The following is a 16,246-nucleotide window of genomic DNA, read 5'->3' as shown; positions in this document are numbered from 1 at the left end:
ATGACCGGACAAACTTGTTTCATGCCCCAAACAACCTATGGAGGCCTCGTCTGGTTGACAAAAGGCATCTCAGTGGGACACATATTGCTCATAACACAAACTTCATCCCTGGGATGTTTTCTCTCACAGGCCCTTCAACTTACCAGGGCTATCTTTGCAACCATAACCCCTGCACGCCCCCGGTTGGTTTCTTCTGATTCCCATAACCTAGGCAAACTCGTTTTATACTCCACGGACCTTAGGGCTTTCCTCCAACCAGCCAGTGGTACCTTAGTGAGACACACAAACAGGAGAGAAACACAAGCACAAACGCGCCTCTCTGGGACTTTTTTCTCACGGGCATTTCAACTTACCCATGCTATCTCCTCCACCTTAACTCCTGCACACTCCTGGTTGGACTCATCTGTTTCCCATAACCCAGACCAACTCAGTTTATACTCCACGGGTCTGTAGTTCCCTCCTCCAACCAGCCAGACGCATCTCGGTGGGACACATTAACAGGAGTAAAGCACAATCACAAACAGGCTTTTCGGAGATGTTTGCCTCATCAGCAGTTCCACTCACCCAGGGTATCCTTGCAGTTGTAACCTCTGTGTATTCCCAATTGATTTCTCTGGTCCCCATAACCTGGACAAACTTATGTTTTCACTCCACGAACCTGTGGAGCCCTCCTCCCACCAGCCAGTCCCGTCTCGTAGGGACGCACAAACTGGAGAAACACACAAACAGCGGTTTTCTCTCACGGGCAATTCAACCTACCTATGATATCTGAACGGTGGTCAACCTGACACACTTCCAAATTGAATTTTCTGGTTCCTGTGACCTGGACAAACTCCTTTCATACCTTAATTAACCTATGGAGGCCTCGTCTGATTGACGGATTGCATTTCAGTAGCACACATATTACCAACAACACAAACCTCTTCTCCTAAGGTTTCTTCTCTCACGGGCACTTCAACTTACCTAGGCTATCTCTGCAACCATAACCCCTGCACGCCCCCAGATGGTCTCTTCTGATTCCCAGGACCCAGACCAACTCATTTTATACTCCACGGGTCTGTAGTGCCTTCCTCCAACCAGCCAGACGCATCTCGGTGTGACACCTAAACGGGAGAGAAATACAATCACAAACACGCGTCTCTGGGATGTGTTTTCTCACGGACGTCTCAACTCACCTATGGTATCCTTACTGTTGTAACTCCTATACATTCCCAATTGATTTCTCTGGTCCCCATAACCTGGACAAACTTATGTTTTCACTCCACGAGCCTGTAGAGCTCTCCTCCCACCAGCCAGTCCCATCTCGGAGAGACGCACAAACTGGAGAAACACACAAACAGCGGTTTTCTCTCACCAGCCAGTCCCATCTCGGAGAGACGCACAAACTGGAGAAACACACAAACAGCGGTTTTCTCTCACGGGCAATTCAACCTACCCATGATATCTTTACGACGGTCAACCTGACACACTCCCAAATTGAATTTTCTGGTTCCCAGGACCTGGACAAACTCAATTCATAACTTAACTAACCTATGGAGGCCTTGTCGAATTGATGGATTGCATTTCAGTAGCACACATATTACCACAACGCAAACTTCTTCCCCTTAAGTTTCTTTTCTCACAGGCACTTCAACTTACCTAGGCTATCTCTGCCACCATAACCTCTGCACGCCCCCAGATGGACTCTTCTGACTCCCAGAACCCAGACAAACTCATTTTATGCTCCGCGGGGCTGTAGGACCTTCCTCCCACCAGTCAGACGCATCTCGGTGTGACACCTAAACAAGAGAGAAACACAACCACAATCACGCTTCTCTAGAGCTTTTTCTCACAGACATTTCAACCTACCTAGGCTATCTTTGCAACTATAACCCCTGCACGCTCCCAGATGGACTCATCTGTTTCCCAGAACCCAGACAAGCTCATTTTATGCTCCGCGGTTCTGTAGTGCCTTACTTCAACAGGGCAGACGTTCCTCGGTGTAAGCACACTGACAGGAGAGAAACACAATCACCAACACGCTTCTCTGGGACATTTTCCTCACAGACAGTTCAATTCACCCATGATATCCTTGCAGTTATAGCTCCTGTACACTTCCAATGGATTTTTCTGGTTCCCATAATCTGGACAAATTTATATTTTCACTCCACTGGGTCTCACTCTCCTCACTCTCGGCCGTTTTAAAAAAAAAACCCGGATAACCGGTGACCGACCTCACTCAGCCCTTCCCTAACCCGGGGGAGCCCCCTCCATTTTAAGTCCTGTTAGGACATTTCCACGGAGGACCCCTCCATGAAATTGAACATAAATCTGGCTTGTGGCCACAACCTCAATCCCAGGGATTATTCTGGAAGTCGTGAACCAAACCAGACCAAACTGTCCCAACTCTAAAGTTATAGGATAATTTCCTACCCGGAACAGTCAACTTGCCATAACACAGACCCGGCCTGCTCCCCCTGGGGAAACTACCTGAATCTTATGGAAAGCTCTGAATGACTGAGTTTCAGACCAAGCAGCCCATTCTTTTACTGTATTGATAACCTCCCGGGGAAATTAAACACAATTTGGTATCAGGAGATCCACAAGTAAAAATCATGGAGATTGAAATTGGTTTGGAGGACTTTGGTACAACAGTTCTCTTAATAATTGCAAATCCAAATCGCTCCTGATAGCTTTCTGAGCATGCTGGGAGTTTTATTGTTTTTGGTTATTGTTTTTTCCCGCCTAAATGTATCTACATTTCGATTCTTTTTTTTCCCTCCTAATACCAGCCCCTTTTACCCAGAACACCTGGAACTACTATTTTCAGTTCTATTAACCTTTATATTTCCTATACAAAAACGATTTTGAGCCTACTCTCTTCACTAACATAAATATTTGGACCATCACCTCCGGTTTCTTCCTTTTTAAACGTTATTCCGGCCAAAATTACCAACCCAAAATGAACTATTCTTAGAAAGGACCCTCCAGACTCCTTTTGCTTTTAACCACCTGTCAGAAAATCTCAAGATTTGGACAAGACCTTGAAGATGGACAAGTTCCCCACCATGGAGAAGAAGCAGACCAGGAAGCAGATGCCGGAGAAGATCGAGCAGCGGATCCTCCCTCCCCCAGTGGCCCTTTTGAGGGTAGCTGAGGGTTTTCTCAGAGGAGTCAGGAGCAGGGAGCTCGGCGGCGAGCTAGCTCTGACCAGCAGCAGAGGCCCACAGCTCAGCGGTGAGCAGGCTCTGTCTGCCCGGGGCGACCAGAGCCCCCAGTCCTATCAAGGACATGCCCCTCCAGTGGCCCTTGTAAGGGTAGCTGGAGCTTTCCAGCCTCCCAGCCCTGGATACCACCACCACGGCGACCAGCTGGATCCTACCCACGGGAGAGGACGTGGTCTCGTCCAGAGCCGCACCCCGGACCCTGGCTGACCTGGTCCCCCGGCGACCAAGAGGCGCTACAACCAGAGCCCCCAGTCCTATCAAGGACATGCCCCTCCAGTGGCCCTTGTAAGGGTAGCTGGAGCTTTCCAGCCTCCCAGCCCTGGACACCACCACCACGGCGACCAGCTGGGTCCTACCCACGGGAGAGGACGTGGTCTCGTCCAGAGCCGCACCCCGGACCCTGGCTGACCTGGTCCCCCGGCGACCAAGAGGCGCTACAACCTGGTGCCACTCTACAGGCCAGCCCCCGGGTTCTTCCAAGCGGATGCTGAGGACCCCTCCGAGGCACCTGGGGACTCCCGGCCCAACTGCCAGCCCCGCCCAGGCTCAAACCCACGGGAGCCCTCCGACGGGCCGCCCCCGGGTCGCGGAGACAACCCCAAACCAGGCTACCTGCAGCCCCAGACAGGACAGGTTAAACCTCCCATGTCTGCCAGTGTGTAAGTATGTCTGGATTTGGAACCCTGTTGCCCACGGCAACGTTCAGACCTTCCGCAACGTTAGGAGTCTCGTCTTATTTTACCCCTTTTCAACAGGCGTACACTACCCACTCACAGCCCTTGCCACACCGCTTCAGTGGGACCTTCCACCTCTACCTCTGGGTAAGTATGGCTCCGGTCGGCCAACCGGTGGCCTACGACAACACACCAAATTCTTCCACAGCCTTGGGAACCTTGCCTTTGCTTACCCTTGTCCCACAGGCTAACACCACTCGCACAGAGCCCTTCCTCTGCCAGCTCGTCGGTGGCACCTCCAACTACAACCGATGAGTAAGTTCACACACCCCCCTTCTATTTTTGTTCCATCTACACTCAGACCTTAGCTATCTATTTCCTCCACTGATACTCAGTTCCTCTTAGTATTAGTGAGACAAGGTTAGACCCCTACTAGGACCCCCTCAAAACATAGGTTCAAATAGGTCTTAATATTTTAGCTTTTGGGCTTTTATTTTAAGCCCAAACACTCCAATTGACATGAGGAACACACACTGGGAATTGATCTCTCCTGGTGGGCCAGCCCAGACCGAGCGTGTATAGTTTTTGGCCGAAACACCCGGTGAAGTCTAGGGTTACTACTGATGATTGTGTTCCAATATTTAGCTTCTCCAACATCATGTTAGTCTTATCATCCCTAAAAACCTTTAGTAGGCCAGCTATATCTTAGTGATCTTAGACCGTTATATAGAACTCAGTAACCAAACCTTTCTATTAAAACAAAATGACCCTTAACAAACCTTAATCTTAAACCACTTAAATAATTTTTTTTGAAAAAAAGATGATCCCTTATTAGGAAATTTTAACCACAGCCCTTAACCCACTCCACACAATCTCACCTTAACCTATTTAATTAAATGACCAGAAAATCCTAGACCTAATCACGCCTCTATTTTTAATATTAACGCCCTAATACATCTTTAGAATTTTACCTGACAATTTTATTATAAGAATTAAAAACTTGCCTTTACCCTCAATTATTTGAACATAAGTTCGGAGAGGTAAACCTACCTTCCAATACTTGGTCCACTCCTGCGAAAACCTCAGGTAAGTTTGTACGCACACGAGATCATCCTTGATGTACATCTGAAAAAGAATTAAAATACAAATTAGTTCTAAAAACCTCCTTTTTTCATGGGATCATTCCTCCCCCTACCTGATTCCTCCTTTTAAATCTTATAAACCCTAACCCTAACCCTATAAATAAAAAGATTTATACCCCAAGTTTTCCTCCACCTCCTGACAAATTCTCCTTCCATCAACTAAAACCCATGCACCTTCCATGTTAACCTTGACCCCATGGACCCAGTACCCACGCCTGTACCTTTACTACCCTCCATCACCTATACTCCTTCCCTAGCCCGGGCCCTAGGACCCAGATCCCTACCTTGCCCTAAAACCCTACTACTACCCTACCCTTACGCCCACCCTGACCCTAAGGACCTAGATCCCATGACTTACCCTAATCCCTGACCTTAACCATCACCCTACTCTAACCCTGACCCTAAGGACCCTGAACCCACACTTAACCCTAAACCCTGACCACTAACTATCACCCTACTCTGACCCCAACCCTGACCCTAAGGACCCAGAGCCCACACCTGACCCTAAACCCTGACTACTAACTATCACCCTACTCTGACCCTAACCCTGACCCTAAGGACCCAAAACCCACACCTAACCCTAACCCTGACTACTACCTACACCCTACTCTGACCCTAACCCTGACCCCAAGCCCACACCTAACCCGAACCCTGACTACTAACCAACCACCAAAACCCCCCCCCCCCCTTTCTCTCTCTCTCCCCCCTTCACCTTTGCCCCTTCCCCTTTTCACCTTTACAACAGGTAGCGAAACCTTCACCCACCCAGTTAACTCTTAAATGAGTACACTGGCTTTTTGGTGTGAAGTGAGTAACCATCTGTGACACTATTGTTCTTCTCCTCCCCTTTCTCTGTTCTTTTCTCTTTCCCCCCCCTCTTCACCTTGGTTTGAGTAGTGAAACCTTCACCCACTTTGTTAACTCTTAAATGGGTTCCACTTACTGCAGTGGCTTCCTGGTGTGAAGTGAGTAACCACCCTTAACCCTCCTTTCATTATGCCTATTTAGGAACCAAAAAACTCTCACTCCTCCCACCTATACCTCTACCCCTTTCCCAGTCAATCACAGGAGGGTCTTCGACTGGTTGGTTTCAATGGGAACGCAAACTCGGTGTTCATACTGAGAACCAAGGGGCACTGGGGTGTCCTACGGGGTATGTTCCTCGTAAAACTTCCAAAACCTAACCCTAACCCTAACCCTGACCCTGACCCTAACCCTTACCCTTACCTTAACCTAAACCTTTATTACTTATACCTAAGCCTAACCCAAACCCTTATCCTAAACCTAAATTTACAGACTAATATACCTATACCTAACCCAAACCCTTACTCTAAACCTAAAACTCGGATTACTATACCTAAACCTAACCTAGGCCCTTGCTCTAACCCTAAAACAGACTACTATACCTAAACCTAAGTCCTAACCTCTACTGTTACCTTAATATTTTATCCTGAATTTACAGTTAATTACTAACCATAACCTGTTCTCTAAGCTTGTCCTACAGGCTTTATTCCTCTCCTCCCTTCTTTTTCACCCCTATGGGAGTTAGTGCGGATCCGGCCGCCCTTGATTTCGAGAGAGCGTGACTTGTGTTGCTGCATCACACGTCAGCTACGATTCCTTCATTGGTTTCGTGGTGCACCCTGGTGTTCAAGCTATACAACTGTGGCCACTGTTAGGATGCTACGGGGCTTGCGCTTCATTAACTACTCCCAAACCTAACCCGCCGGATCCTTGGTCAATGGGAATTGTCGGGTCGTCCATTGCATCTCCCCCACTCCCTTGAGTGCAGTTTCGTTCCGGCCCACTCAGCTTCGATGGATTTCGGGGGGTGTGTTGGGTTGGAATACCTTTATTTTCCCACATTGGACGTCTTCCTCGTTTCTATCGGAAACTGAGCTCTATTGTGACCCTCTTCTTGGGGTCTTTCAGGTTTTTTCTGCACATTTGGCTTCGATGGATTTCGGGGGGTAGGTGTGTGGAATTAGCCTCTTTCTTTTTACCTACTCTGGTCTTTTCTGTGCCCTCTGAGGAAGGGTGACTTGCCATTTTTTATTTAGATGCTTCAAAACCTAATTTAGATCAGATTTATTATACCTTAACCTAACCCAAACCTTTGCTCTGACCCTAATATGATAGACTTACAGTTTGGATGACAAGCCATAACCTCTCCTTTCCTGAATCTCGTTTTTTCCCCCACATTGGATGTCTTTCTTGTTTCCCACATTGGATGTCTTCCTCTTTTCAATCCCAAGTAGCTTCGATGGATTTCGGGGGGTATTGTGGGAGGGAAATTGAGCTCCCTGTGACCCTTTTTTTGGGTTTTTCAGGCTTTTTCCTCACATTTAGCTTCGATGGATTTCGGGGGGTATATGTGTGGAATTAGTCTCTTGTTATTCACCAACTCTGGTCTTTTTTTAACGCTCAGGGGGTTTGGCTTGTTCTATATTCAGACACTTCAAAATTAGTGCCACAAATTGGAGAATGGGGCTGTCAGTATAAAAGGAACCTCTCACACCTCAAGATGTCCAGAAGACCGGAGGAGCCATGGTGGATGCATGCACAAGAAGACCCAGCCACCTTTACTTGGAAGCTTTCGCTAAAAACCTTATTCCGTTTCGTTAAATCTAGCAGTAGTCGATAATTGTAGTTTTACTTTTAGCTTTCTTTATTAAATTTTAATTGGATCTCGGTCTTAATATTAGTTTATTTACAACTAAAATAACTACCAGTTCGACTTCCCGGACCATCGAGACCCAGGAGCGACCCATGAAGACCAGCGGATCAGGTTTGTTTCTTTAATATTAGGTATTCAATATTGTTATTGTTTTAGGATTTACTTGTTTATACCCTTTAAAACGTTAGTTTAATCATATGAGTTAATCCCAATACAGGTTTCACATCAAAATAGATTAAAACATAGCTCTCAATACACCTTTTAAGCCTAATACTGTCTGATTGACCCTGAGGAACACACACTGGGATTTGATCACTCCTGGTGGGCCTGCCCAGGCCGAGGGTGTATAGTTGTTTGGCCGAAACACCCGTTGACGTCTGGGTAACTACTGATGATTGTGTTCCAATATTTAGCTTCTTTAATAACCTTTAGACCTTATTGCCCACAAAATCTATAGCAGGCCATTAATATCTTAGTTAGCATAGTCATAATGTAAGGCTTAGTGGCCAAGTCTTTTCAATTAATATCTTACCTTAACCTAAACCTTTATTACTTATACCTAAGCCTAACCCAAACCCTTATCCTAAACCTAAATTTACAGACTAATATACCTATACCTAACCCAAACCCTTACTCTAAACCTAAAACTCGGATTACTATACCTAAACCTAACCTAGGCCCTTGCTCTAACCCTAAAACATAGACTACTATACCTAAACCTAAGTCCTAACCTCTACTGTTACCTTAATATTTTATCCTGAATTTACAGTTAATTACTAACCATAACCTGTTCTCTAAGCTTGTCCTACAGGCTTTATTCCTCTCCTCCCTTCTTTTTCACCCCTATGGGAGTTATTGCGGATCCGGCCGCCCTTGATTTCGAGAGAGCGTGACTTGTGTTGCTGCATCACACGTCAGCTACGATTCCTTCATTGGTTTCATGGTGCACCCTGGTGTTCAAGCTATACAACTGTGGCCACTGTTAGGATGCTACGGGGCTTGCGCTTCATTAACTACTCCCAAACCTAACCCTAACCCCTAACCCTAACCTAGCCCTGACCCTAACTCTAACCCAAGCCCTAGCCCCAAAATCAGCCGCTTCTCTCTCTCTCTCTCTCTCTCTGACTCCTCTTTCCTGTCTCTCTCTCTCTCTCTCTCTCACAGACACACACACACTCTCTGTCTGTCTGTCTCTCTCTCTCCTCTGTCTGTCTGTCTGTCTGTCTCTCTGTCTCTTTATCTGTCTATCTGTCATCTCTCTGACTGTCTGTCTCTCTCTCTGTCTCTCCTCTCTAAGGAACTTGTGCAAAACCTCAAAGGCTCAATTTCTCATCTCATCATGTTCATAAAATGAATTAACAATTCTGTAAGATTTGATATCCGCTAACCTACAGGGCAATGAAAGGAACAGCCCCCTCCTACCTCCAGGCCATGGTCAAACCCTACATCCCCTCCCGACCACTACGCTCTGCTACCTCAGGGCGACTGGTTGCCCCGTCACTCCGAGGCTCCTGCGGTCGATCGACACGGTCACGGCTCTTCTCTGTCCTGGCCCCGCAGTGGTGGAATGAGCTGCCCACTGATGTCAGGACAGCAGAGTCGCTGCCCATCTTTCGTCGCAGGCTCAAAACTCATCTCTTCAAGAAGTACTACAACAATCCTCCCACCTAAGCACTTATTATATTATATTGCACTGTACTTTAGATTGTGATTCTTGCACTTTGCCTTCAGCACTAGATTATGCTCTTAGTCACTTGTTTGTTTTAGAAAGAAGATGCACTTGTGAGTTCTGGCAAGTAGTAGTACATTGGCTCTTCCTACGTTAAATGCAATTATTGTTAGTCGCTTTGGATAAAAGCGTCTGCTAAATGACTGTAATGTAATGTAATGTAATATCCTACTCTGCACTATGGATTATTAGGGATTTGATATCCTGTTCCTGTGTGTGTGTGTCTGCCTGTCTGCATAATATACTTGTCTCTTTCATGTCTCTCTCTCTCTCACAGATGCACAGACCCAGGATACATTATTTAGCAGATAAATTAATTTATTTACCAAGTGCTCCCAGCGCATACCACCACGTCCCATCCATCTGACATTCAAAGCCGAGTATGGTCCCTATCCCATAGACTCAGATCACATGTTAAAGCCAATCAGCAGACAGGGGCTAGTTGGATCACAGGGGCTAGTTGGATCACTGGGAGGACATCCAGAATCAGGGGAAAAAGCAGAGGGTGCAGCGCTACATATCCTAACAAAGAAATCAAGCAAAATAAAACAACAGGGAACAGAAACGCCCTGTGAAAAACAGCAGTTTAAATAAAAGAAATAGAGGACTTACACTGCCTCTGCAAAACTAAATAAACCCAACACTTCAAAGGTTGGCCAGCATCTTCCTCCGTTTCTCCGAGAAGGCTCTAAAAGTCCTGGCCGGAACCTTAACCATGTTTTTATTGAAATAAAATCGGCTTTGTATTTTGTAAAAAAAACAAAAACAAGAATCTGTACAAAATGTCTCCCCAGGATACATTATTTAGCAGATAAATGAATTAATGTATCCTCTTTCTAACTTTCCAGGGGAAGTTTTTTGGGGTCTGGACTTCCTTGGGGTCCTCTAGGTGCCGCCAAAAGTCCAAAGGTGTCTGGATCCATCCAATGGAGAACCTGTGGAAAAAGAGAAAAAACACATTATACAATCACAACATTTTCAGATTTTGACTTACATGCATGTCAATGGGCGAAATGAACGGAAGGGCGGAGAGCTTCACGGATGGTTTCATTTGAAAGCTAGGCTATGATTTAGTGGGGGTAGGTGGTGGTTGCGAGTGGTTACGACCTTCCGTTCAAAAGTTAGTACTTTGGCATGTCACCAGTTATTATCTCCGCGCGTCACTAAATGTGTATGTAAAGGCTCGTGCAGCCATTTCTCAGTCATTCACTGCTTGGACACCGGAAGACACACACACACTCTCTTCACACAGTACAAGTACACAGTGAACACAATGTCTTTGATTGAGACTGCCATTGACAATTGTGATGCCCTGATTGAGGCCTTTAAGGAGTGCATGACAGTGGGGGAATTCCTGGGGGATCCCAACATCAGGATCCCAATCCATTCCACTGCAATGTTAATGCCCGAACGCAGCTTGGTGTACTCCTACGACTTCGATGGGATGGTGGTTGAGGTCAGGGCTCTTGCTGGGGTGAGGATTCGGGCTCCGTACCTGAACCTCCCTTACTTGGAGAGCAGGCACCTGCACCTAGGCTGGCCGTACCTGAAAAAGCAACTACCACTGAAGGGCCTTAGTGGAGATGCGATGAAGTGCCTCCACCAAATGGTTGGCATCACCCTGGCCCGTCTGGATGGAGGGTACTTCATGGACCTCACTGCAGTGCCAAAGGCGGGTGTAATGGATGATAGGAAAGCTGATACCCGTTTCAGCAAATCCGAACATGTGAGGGCAGATGTTCTGGAGATTTTCAATACCATCAGGGAATCCTTCGGCACAAGGCTGAAGGCACTCCCTTTGACGGATCTCAGACGCCCGACTGTGCTCAAAAACAGCACTGCAAACCTTGCTGCCTGGAAGATCCTGCAGAACGACCAAGAGTTCATTTTTGGGCTCTTGGATACGTGTATCGAGGAGTTCGCAGACAATCCCCATTTCAAGATTGTCCGCACTGTTCAGGTGTTCGGCGTTAAGTCGGAGGATCCGCTTGTGTTAGACTTCATGTTTGACATGCAAAGCATTGAGTGCCTCAGCCTTCATGCTGGTCTAAACCTGACTGCGAAACATGAAAGGCTACTTCTCCTGTGGGCACGGGCTGGTCTGGAGGACATTGTGGGTTTCAGAAGTGAGCTCTACACATCCCTCTCACTCCATGAAGCCGTCAACTTCCAGACGAACGTAGACTCGCGTGGCATGGATGTGAGCTCAGTGCTCAGCAGGGTGTGCGCACCTGGGGAGCTGCGGTTCCTGCAGATGTATGTGGATGCCCCCCACATACACTACAGGAGCCCGTTCAAGCATCCTGTCAGTGGGGCAATCGTGACTGCGGGCCTGTCCCACCCCAAGTTCACGAGTGCACTGATGTCAAGGGCACACAGCTACCTGCAACACATGGAGGACCTTGTGGGGAAGCTGCGGTGCCCCTTTGCACTAAGAATCGAGCAGGTGAGGGTCTACAGATGTGGGAAGTTAGAAATGTCAAATGCTGCAGCATTTCACGTCACGGTATTTGGCAGGGAAATCCCGTTGGAAATCTCGTGGGATTTCAGACGGGTGTTATTTCGTTTTAGTGATGCACCACCGCCAGGTGGCGTCTTTGAGTAGATTTAGCAGGCTGGGCTGTTTTTCTCCTATAGTCTACGAATGAAGCATCATTAAGTTTCACATTCTTTAATTTAAATGCTCTGTTGTAAAGCACTTTGAGCTGAATTTATCTGTATGAAAGGTGCTATACTTGATAATAATTGAAAAGGTTGTTTTCCAACAACTGAATAACTTCCTGGCACTAAGTAATGGCTTTGATGTCTTCCAGTCAGGATTTCGACCACACCACAGCACCGAGACTGCTCTAATTAAGGTATTTAATGACATCCATTTAAACACAGATAATGGCAAAATCTCAGTCTTAGTATTACTGGATCTCAGCGCTGCGTTCGACACGGTAGACCACAACATACTACTAGGCCGACTGGAAAATTGGTTGGGAATTTCTGGTACAGTGTTAGATTGGTTTGAATCCTACTTAAAGGACAGGGATTATTTTGTGTCTATAGGCAATTACAAATCTGAGCTGACAAAAATGACCTGTGGAGTTCCCCAAGGCTCCATCCTGGGGCCTCTTCTGTTCAACATTTACATGCTCCCACTAACTCAAATTATGGAAAACAACAAAATATGTTACCATAGCTATGCAGATGACACACAAATTTATATCACTATATCACCAGGAGACTATAATCCCATACAAGCGCTGAGCAAGTGCATTCAACAAATCAATGATTGGATGTGCCAGAACTTTCTCCAACTAAACAAAAATAAAACTGAAGTAATTGTCTTTGGAGCCAAAGAAGAACGATTAAAAGTCAGTGCTCAACTTCAATCAGTAATGCTAAAAACCACAAACGAAGCCAGAAATCTTGGTGTAGTCATGGACTCAGACCTGAATTTCAACAGCCACATTAAGTCAATTACAAAGTCAGCCTACTATCACCTGAAGAATATATCAAGGATCAAAGGATTTATGTCCCAGAAGGATTTGGAAAAACTTGTCCATGCGTTTATCTTCAGTAGACTCGACTACTGTAACGGCATGTATACAGGTCTCTCTAAAAAATCGATCAGACAGCTGCAGCTGATTCAGAACGCTGCTGCTCGAGTCCTCACTAAGACTAAGAAAGTGGAGCATATCACACCAGTACTAAGGTCTTTACACTGGCTTCCTGTCTGTCAAAGAATTTACTTTAAAATACTGCTGTTGGTTTATAAAGCACTGAATGGTCTAGGGCCAAAATATATCTCTGATCTGCTCATATGCTATGAACCATCCAGACCCCTCAGGTCGTCTGGCACAGGTCTGCTTTCTGTCCCCAGAGTTAAAACAAAACATGGAGAAGCAGCATTCAGTTTTTATGCTCCACATATCTGGAACAAACTTCCAGAAAACTGCAGGTCTGCTAGAACTCTTGGTTCTTTTAAAACAAGCCTGAAGACTTTTCTTTTTGCCACTGCTTTCTAAGAGGAGCTATGTTTACCAGTATACTGCACTGTAACTTTTATTCCTATATTCTATTTGTCCTGCTTTTTGTTTAACACTAGCAGCGCCAAGCATTTGAAACTTACAAGCATAGCTGGGGGGTGGGTCAAATGCCCCCGCAGTCTTTAGAATGGGAGGCTGTTATTGACACACAATGGCCGCTAGATGGCGCTCGTGTGTGTGTTTGTGACACCGGCTTGGGCTACAAATAGATACACCTGTCTAGAAATAAGATGGTCGTGTCTGGGACTACGTTTTCCCAAGCCCTATTATCAAATAGAAAGCATATCACTGATAACACTTGAAAAATAGGAACACATTGGCGCAGTATGATGTAGGACTATTCACCTATTGAGCAATTTATGGATAGATTTATGGATGAATTCTATGTTTACTCAGGCCCGGTCGGATTTCTGGCTAAGCCGCTGGGGTAGGCTTGTGTTGCAGTTTTATTTTCGGAATTTGAGCTGAAAGGCATTTTTCTTAACATGTATTATGATATATAGATATATATTATACTAAATAAATATATAATATTTGGGCGGGTTTTTATCGCATTGGGGGGATTTGGAGCACTCGTTGGGGCTGCAGCACCAATCTGGCAATCCGGCTTGTTTACATCCGGACGTGAAGTATGTAGCAACATTCTGTGGAGGGCAGTAATAGTTGCATCGACACTGCTGGAAAGAAGAAGTGATTGAATACATTTTCTGCATGTTTGTTGTATTCTATTTGACATGTTCCTTTGCCTCATTTAGCACCAGCTGCAACAATCTCCTCCAAATCCGTTCTCTCCGTTAGCAGGGCTAACGTTGCACTCAGTAGCTTGTGCTTATTAGCTAGGTTTGGTAAAACGCTTGTGCAGTGGAGGGGTTCTTTTGGGGGAATTATTGGATTATGCCAGCTAACGTTAGTTCCCAAACTTGTTTGATAACTATTCGATGCAGTCTGCCAGGCTAGTGCCTGTCGCCGTTATGAATGAGACAGCCCCACTTTAGAGACGGCCCCAGCTTTTGTTAGCTTTTAACTTCAAATTAACGTTTTTGTCTTTTGGGGCAAACTCTTAAAATAATATAATACGGCATGCATAGCTAGCGAGAGATATGCCCCCGCATCATTTTACAACCTGTATTGTTCGACTTTGCAACTGCTTGCTTGCTAGCTAGCTTAGCTAGCCTAACGTTGGGTGTATGAAGCTGGATAGTGGCCATGATTGCACCACCCTCATCCCACGATGGAGGCTATCAACTGGGCTTGGGACTTTGCCTCTCATCGCTAACTGGCAACTGTCCCGGTTGAGCTAATGGTAGGTAACGTTAGCTAGCTCAAACATAGGTTGGATAGGCTAATAATAGCCTAATAAAAAACTATGTTATGTAGTTGTAGGTGCTGCTGTATGGGTGGGGTTGGTATTTGCAGAGGGCTACAAACACAGCGTGACACATGAGCACAGTTTTCTATGCAATATAAAGGCTACTGAAAAATAAATTGACTCCAACAATAATCTGATTCAGTTAACACTTTATTTTTGAATAAGTGGCTCTTGTGGCTTAGAATAAGGGTCTGCAAGTGCAATGGGAAAATATCGACTATTCTAGTAGGCTAGAGTTTGTCCATGTTGCACATTAAAATTCAGGTATTGCTTAGCCTATATTCACATTTACTGTAGCTTCCTCAATGGGTCAAGACAATATACAATGTAAACATTTACTCAGTACAATAAATATCACAGCCAAGAATAGATGTGAAAGTTGTGATCAAGATGCATTGGACTTGGCCGGCTTGTGGATTTATAGATCTTTCAAACCTTTATTTATGCTCGAGAGGCACTGAGGTTGCCCTCATTTACAGTGACGACGAGCGATCTTGCACCCAGTCACTGCAAAACTGTCAGCTAGCAGTCTAAAACTGTCAGCTAGCAGTCTAAAACTGGCAGCTAGCAGTCTAAAACTGGCAGCTAGCAGCCTAGCCTATTTGCAAAACTGCTGCAAACGTGTCACCTACCATCCTAGGCTATTTGCATGTCAATGTAGGCTCATTGAGAATTCTGTGAATGGTGGGGGTTGTAGTGAGCCTGCCCACTGACTGTGCAAAACGTTGGGTTAGTGGACGAGTGTGCCTGACAAATGTGAAATTAGCAGAATCGTATTGTCTAACTCAGTAGTGGTGACCGCCCATGACTGTTGCTCTCGATGTAATTTTGTGTGTGGAAAAACGAGACAGTGCCAGTTTCCAGTGCAATGTTGTTGTTTTTTTGTTGTTGTTGTTTTAGGCTTAGCCTAGCCTAGCCTGTGTGGCTGAACAGCCAGTCAACCCCGTTGTGATTTCAGATTATTTTCAATCTCACGCACCGCTCCTTCATGGATCACGAGGGTAGCCTACCTACACCGAAACCAATTCAATTGGGTGATAAGTGATATATATTATAGTGATATAAAAACATACATGTTCCAATAAAATGCCACATCAGATGCCACAAAGTAAACATCATCTCATCACTTAGGAGAGTTGGCTGAAATAAAAGGTTGCTCCCTGTCCTTTGACATTCGCTACCAGCAAACAGACAGCTAGGCCTATTTGCATGTCAATGTAAACCAGTGGGGGTTGGGGAGGGCTACAACGTATGGCTTGGTTAGGGCATGCTGTGGCTGAGGAGATAGATGAGATCATGGAGGACTTCAGCATCCAAGAGAAGGTTGTGGCAGCCACAGTTGACAATGCCTCCAACATGGATGTTGCTATAAAGAAGCTCCACCTTGTCAAATTTGGGTGTATATATATATA

Source organism: Borostomias antarcticus (genome assembly GCF_949987555.1).
Source record: "Borostomias antarcticus genome assembly, chromosome: 15".
Taxonomy (NCBI): Eukaryota; Metazoa; Chordata; class Actinopteri; order Stomiiformes; family Stomiidae; genus Borostomias; species Borostomias antarcticus.
Note: the sequence above shows the minus strand (reverse complement) of the source record.